This window comes from Nicotiana attenuata, chromosome 2 (genome assembly GCF_001879085.1).
Source record: "Nicotiana attenuata strain UT chromosome 2, NIATTr2, whole genome shotgun sequence".
Classification (NCBI taxonomy): domain Eukaryota; kingdom Viridiplantae; phylum Streptophyta; class Magnoliopsida; order Solanales; family Solanaceae; genus Nicotiana; species Nicotiana attenuata.
The window spans coordinates 53,362,789-53,369,213 of record NC_031990.1 but is presented as its reverse complement, the minus strand read 5'-3'; positions in this window follow the sequence as shown (position 1 = coordinate 53,369,213).

Genomic DNA, 6,425 nt, shown 5'->3' with positions numbered 1-6,425 from the left:
CTCCTAAGTCACAAATCATCCCCCGAAGCTAACCGAATCATAGGAATTCATATCCGAGCCCTCTAACACATAAGTCAACATCCGGTTGACTTTTCCAAACTAAGCCTTCCTTAAATTGCTAATTATATCCCAAAATATAACGATTGGTGTCAATTGACTAGTGGAACCATAGTAAATGTAATTTATGGTCGCTGTGATGACCCGACCCGTCGTCACGTGAGTTACCGCCCGTTTCCCCCATTTTATGCTTCTTCATGTTTCATTATCGGTATTTGGTGTGTTAGAGTTGATTTGGGTTGGTTTTGGTAGGAAATGAGGCACTTAGTCTCTTTAAGGAAGGTTTGGTTTGGAAAAGTCAACCGGATGTTGACTTATGAGTTCGAGGGCTCGGATGTGATTTCTGGTAATTCGGTTAGCTTCGGGGAGTCATTTGTGACTTAGGAGTGTGATCAGAAGTGATTTTAGAGGTCCGATGTAGAATTATGCTTGAATTGGCGAAGTTAGTATTTTGGCGATTTCCGATTGATAGGTGAGATTTTGATTCGAGAGTCGGAATGGAATTCCGAGAGTTGCAGTAGCTTCGTTAGGTGATTTGGGATGTGTGTGCAAAATTTAAGTTAATTCGGAGGTGTTTTGGTCGAGTTTTTGATCGAATGCAAGTTTCGGAAGATTTGGATGAACTTAGGCTTGAATTTGATGTAATTTGATGGTTTACGTGTGATTTGTGGTGTTTTGATGATTCAAGCAAGTTTGAATAAGGTGTTGGATCGTGTTTGTGTTTTTGGTTGAGGTCCCGGGGGCCTCGGGGTGAGTTCGGATGGTTAAACGGAGAGTTTTGAAATTTTTGCATGGTTAAGGTCTGCTGGTATATGGTATTTTCGCACCTGCGGTTATGGGACCGCAGGTGCGGTCACGCAGAAGCGGAGGTGGAACTCGCAGAAGCGAAAAGGGACTTAGGCAGTTTTCGCAGAAGCAGAAGTGTGGACTGTAGAAGCGGTTCCGCTGGTGCGAAATTGGAGCCGCTGAAGCGGCCGAGGATTTTAAAGAGGAAACCGCAGAAGCGGTGTAGTGACCGCAGAAGCGGTCCTGCATAAGTGGAAACGGGACCGCATAAGTGAGATGACTGGGCAGATTTATTTAATTTCATCTTCGCGAATTTTTGAAGGGTTTCACATTTTTAACTCGGACTTGGAGAGTTTTTGGGCGATTTTGAAGAGGGTTTCAAGGGCTTTGATCAGGTATGAACTCTTGGACTTAAAAACATGATCTTATAGTGTAAATACATGGATTAGAGCTGAAAACTTAAGAAATTAAAGGTCAAAAATGGTGGTTAAGGGCTTGAACCTAAGAGAGCTTAAACTAGGGATTTGAGGGGTCAAATGGACTCCGATTCTTGTGATTTTGATATGTATAGACTCATGGCGAGATAAGGAATCTGTTGGTGTGGAAGTTTCTAAGTTTCGAGAAGTGGTCCCGGGGCTCGGGTTTTTGCTAAATTCGGGAATTTTGTTGTTTTTCGATTATTTTTGATTGGATTTTGTTCCCTTGGCATATTGTGACGGATTCGTTGTGGTTTTGGATAGATTTGACGCGCGTGGAGGCCGAATTGAGGGGCAAAGGCGTCGCGAGCTAGAGATTTCGCCGGTTCGAGGTGAGTAATGATTGTAAATGATATTCTGAGGGTTTGAAACCCCGGATTTGCACATCATAGTTCTATGTTGAGGTGACTTGCACGCCGGTTAACGGGCGTGGGGTAGAGCACCGTTGGGGGATTATGACTTAGTCCATCCCGATTAAATTTACCATGTATTTGATTGAAATCAGTTTGCTATCATCATTATTTGGGCTGAATGCCATGTTTGGGCCTCGTGCCAACTATTTGAACCCTTCGGGGATTGTTGTTGATAATTCCTCACTGATTTAATTATATATATTTGAACTCAGTCATGTTATTTCCTACTGTTTTCAAAACTCAGCCATGTTCACTCAGTTTTAATACTCAAATGATATTTAAATGATGTTTTGGGCTGAGAAACACTGTTTTATTGTTGTCCGAGTGGCTTATGTGATTTTGTTGACTGAGTAAGGCCGATGGCCTGTATTGTGAGGATACTTATGGATCGGGTCGCGCGTCGCAACAGTGTTATACTGTTATTGATATGAGGCTGAGGGCCTAGTTTGATGCCACAAGATGGCTTGATATTGCGCTTGGGCCGTAAGGGGCCCCTCCCGGAGTCTGCACACCCCCAGTGAGCGCCGTCGACGATAAACGGAGCGGGTTGCACGCCGCAGCGATATGTGGAGCGGGCTGCACGCCGCAGCGATACCGGTACTGTTTGATGTGCTTACCTTATTTCATCTGTCTACCGTTATATGATGTTTGTGCTTCTTCATGCAATATTCACCTATTTTTCTGGTATTATCTGATAACCGAGTGTGGTGCCGAGAGGCGAATTTCTGTGCTTATCTGCACTATTTGTTTTTGCATTCAATTGCATAACTGTTGAAAAAGTCATTTTCAAAAGAGGTTTTATACTGAGCTAAGTTATTTCTAAAGGTTTTACAGCTTCACTGCTTTCTCTAAAATGGATTTTCACTGTCCCTATATAGCATGATGGTTTGCTTTACGTGATTTCTTACTGCTCAGTTATTATTTACCCTTATTACTCACTGAGTTGGAGTACTCACTTTACAAATTTGATTAGAAAGCGATGGTATCGGGCCCGTATTTTGGTTCTGGTGCCCGGTACAGGTCTTATATATATTTTAAGTCCTTCCTGTGAAATTTGGTTGAAAACGGACGTCGTTTGACGTGATTCGGACTTAAATTGGAAAATTTGAGATTTTATGAAGTTTGAAAGAATTCTTGGATTTTGGGGTTTAATTCGCTGTTTATGATGTTATTTTGGCGATTTGATCACGCGAATAAGTTCGTAGGATGTTTTTGAGGTTGTGTGCATATTTGGTTTGGATTCTCGAAGGCTCGGGTGAGTTTTGGATAGGCCACGGGTTGCATTTTTGAACTTAAAATTTTCTGGTATGAACTGACCTGCAGGCTTTGCATTTGCATAGCTAGCCTCGCAAATGCGAGACAACACCTGGGCAGCCCTCTTCGCAAATGCGAAGAATTCCATCGCAAAAGCGATGCCCACCTAGATCCTCAGTCATCGCAAATGCGATATTCTTCTCGCAAATGCGAAGTCGCAATTGCGACTACTTCTTCGCAAATGCGAAACCTGGGGAATTTTGAAGGGGTTCGCAAATGCGAACTTGACTTCGTAATTCCCATATCTGCAACCTGCAAATTTTTATACTTAACTGATTTTTAAGTCATTTTCACCCCATTTTCAAAACACAACTCCTTTGGGCGATTTTTCATGAACAAACCTTCTTCCAAATCAATTGTAAGTTAGTTTTTACTCATTTCTTTCAATCATTTACATCATATAACATGATTTCAACCTAAAATCATAAATTTTCATGGGGGAAATTGGGTGTTTTGGGTAGAACCTAGGTTTTTCAAAAATTGGGGATTTAGACCTCAATTTGAGGTCCGATTTCAAAACAAATTACATATTTGAGTTCATGGGGGAATGGGTAATCGGGTTTTGGTTCGAACCTCAGGTTTTGACCACGTGGGCCCGAGGGCGATTTTTGACTTTTTGGGTAAAACTTGGGAAAACTCATTTTCATGCGTTGGGGTTGATTCATTTAGTGTTTATTAATGTAATTAAGTAATTTGTGATTAGATACGAGCAAATTGGAGGTGGAATCGCGGGGTAAAGCTATAATTGAGGCTTGAGTTGTATTCAAGGCATTGAGGTAAGTATTTGGTCTAACTCTAGCTTGAGGGACTAAGAGTTGAGTCTTATTTGTTAATTGCTTCCCGTTGAGTACGACGTATAGGCATGGTGACGAGTATCTATACGTTGGTGTCGAGCATGACCGTGAGTCTTAAATTGATAGTTGTTGTGTACTTATATGACCCTTCGGATGCTTAAAATTAATGACTCTTGATATGGAGTAGAGATTTAGCTATTCTTGTGGACTTCATTTATGCTTGAGTACTGGTATTAATCGAGCCGAGTAAGAGTTCAGCTAGGATTTGGTTATAGCTGAATCTCCCTTGCCGGGATAGTTATTTTGATATTGTTATTCCCTTGTCGGGGAATTGTTATTATGTTGCTTTGGTTTTCCTTGCCGGAATTTTTATTGTGATTTTGTGTTGAATTGAAATGGGAGCGGGTGGTACGCATACCACAAGTTATTGATTGAAATGGGAGTGGTGGTATGCCTACCACAAGTTATTGATTGAAATGGGAGCGGGTGGTATGCCTACCACAAGTTATTGATTGAAATGGGAGCGGGTGATACTGGGACGACCCAAAGGGTCATCACCTGTTTTCTCTCTTTTCCGCGCTTCCTAGGCCTTGAAAACCTCATTTTTTGTAGCCTCGATTTGCGTGCGCAGTCCGAGCGCGTAGTCGGAAAGCTTAAATATGAACTCCGTGTGAAAAATGCTAAATTTTGATATTAATATCAATATAGTTGACTTCGGTCAACATTTTGGGTAAACGGACCCGGACCCGTGATTTGACGGTCCCGGAGGGTCCGTAGAAAAATATGGGACTCGGGCATATGCCCGGAGTTGAATTCCGAGGTCTAGAGCCCGAGTAATGAATTTTTCTGTAAAATTGTTTTTCTGAAATTAATATGGAAATTTGGAAAGGAAATTGATTAGAACGTGTTGATATCGGGCCCGTATTTTGGTTCCGGCACCCGGTACAGGTCTTATATGTGGTTTAAGCGCTTTCTGTGAAATTTGGTTGAAATCGGACGTCATTTGACGTGTTTCGGACCTAAATATCTAGAAATGATAGTTTATGAAGTTTGGCGAAAAAGTGATGATTTTGAGGTTTAATTCATTGTTTTTTATGTTATTTTGGCGATTTGATCGCACGGCTAAGTTCGTAGGATGTTGTTGAGTTAGTGTGTGTGTTTGGTTAGGAGCCCCGAGGGCTCGGGAGTGTTTCGGAGGTGTTTTGGGATGTTTTGAACTTAGGAAAAGTATCAGATTTTCTGCAATTTTTGCACAGGCTTTTTCTTTTTCGCGATCGCGGCCTTCAGCTCGCGTTCGCACTGCCTGTGGTGTCCCCTTCTTCGCGTTCGCGTTCAATTTCACACGTTCGCATAGTGCCTGCCCCCTCTTCAACGCGTTCGCGTATTCATTCACCCGTTCGCATAAGCCAAAAGCTGGGACCCTAGTAATTAACTCTACGCGTTCGCAGACCTCTATCACGAACGCGATGCTTCCAGTTCCCCCTGCTTCGCGAACGCGACCCCTATGTCGCGAACGCATAGGGCATTTTTGCCCAGTTAATTTAAAAGCCTAAAAACAGAACAGTGACGGGTTTTATTCAAAAATTCACACGAGCTCTTCTTCTCCACAGCCCCTAGGCGACTTGTAGAGCGATTCTTCACCAAATCTTCTTGGGTAAGTATTATCTAACTCGTTTTCTCCATTTTCTATCATCATCCATTGAAATCCTAGGCCTAAAACATGTAATCTAGGGTTGAAATTAGGGGAATTGGGTAGAGTTAGGGCTTTTCAATTTCCTTTGATTTAAACCTCGTTTTGGGGTCGAATTTGAAAACAAATTGTATATCCGGGCTCGTGGGGGAATGGGTGATATGAAATTGGTTCGAACCTCGGGTTTTGACCAAGCGGGCCCGAGGTCGATTTTTGGAATTTTGGGAAGAAAGCTTAGAAAACTATATTTAGGCATTGGGTTTGATTTGTTTAGCTTATATTATTGTTGTAAAGTTGTTATTTCATAGATTTGATTGAGTTGGAGCCAAATTCGAGAGGGAAGGCGGTTGTTGTGGATTGATTTAGCTGTGGAAGTTGAGGTAAGTGTTTGGTTTAACCCTAGCTTGAGGGAATAGGAGTTGAGTCTTGTTTGCTATCTGCTAATTGACCGAGTACGATGTATAGGTATGGTGACGAGTATCTATACACTGGTGTCTAGCATGACCGTGAGTCCGTATATTGTGTTTATTCCTATTTTGTTGTGACTCTTCCTCGTGTAATTGATGAACTCTATATAATGTGAAGAGTATGAGAAAGAATTATGATTTGTGAACTCTTTGGAGCGTTGGCTCGGATGATAAAGTAATTATTGAGTAAGAAAAGAAAGAAAGACAAAGAATTGTGATTATTCCCTTGCGGGGCCGTATCCGTATATTGATTACCTCCCTTGCCGGGATGTGAAAGTTATTATTGTTGTTCCCTTGCCGGGATTTAATTGTTTACTTGTGTTTCCCTTGCCGGGACTTCTATTACTGTTTGTCTATCCCCTCGCCCCATTGTTTGTGATTGTTGTTTGGGTGAGGACGAGTGATAAAGCACGAAGGGTGATGCCGTG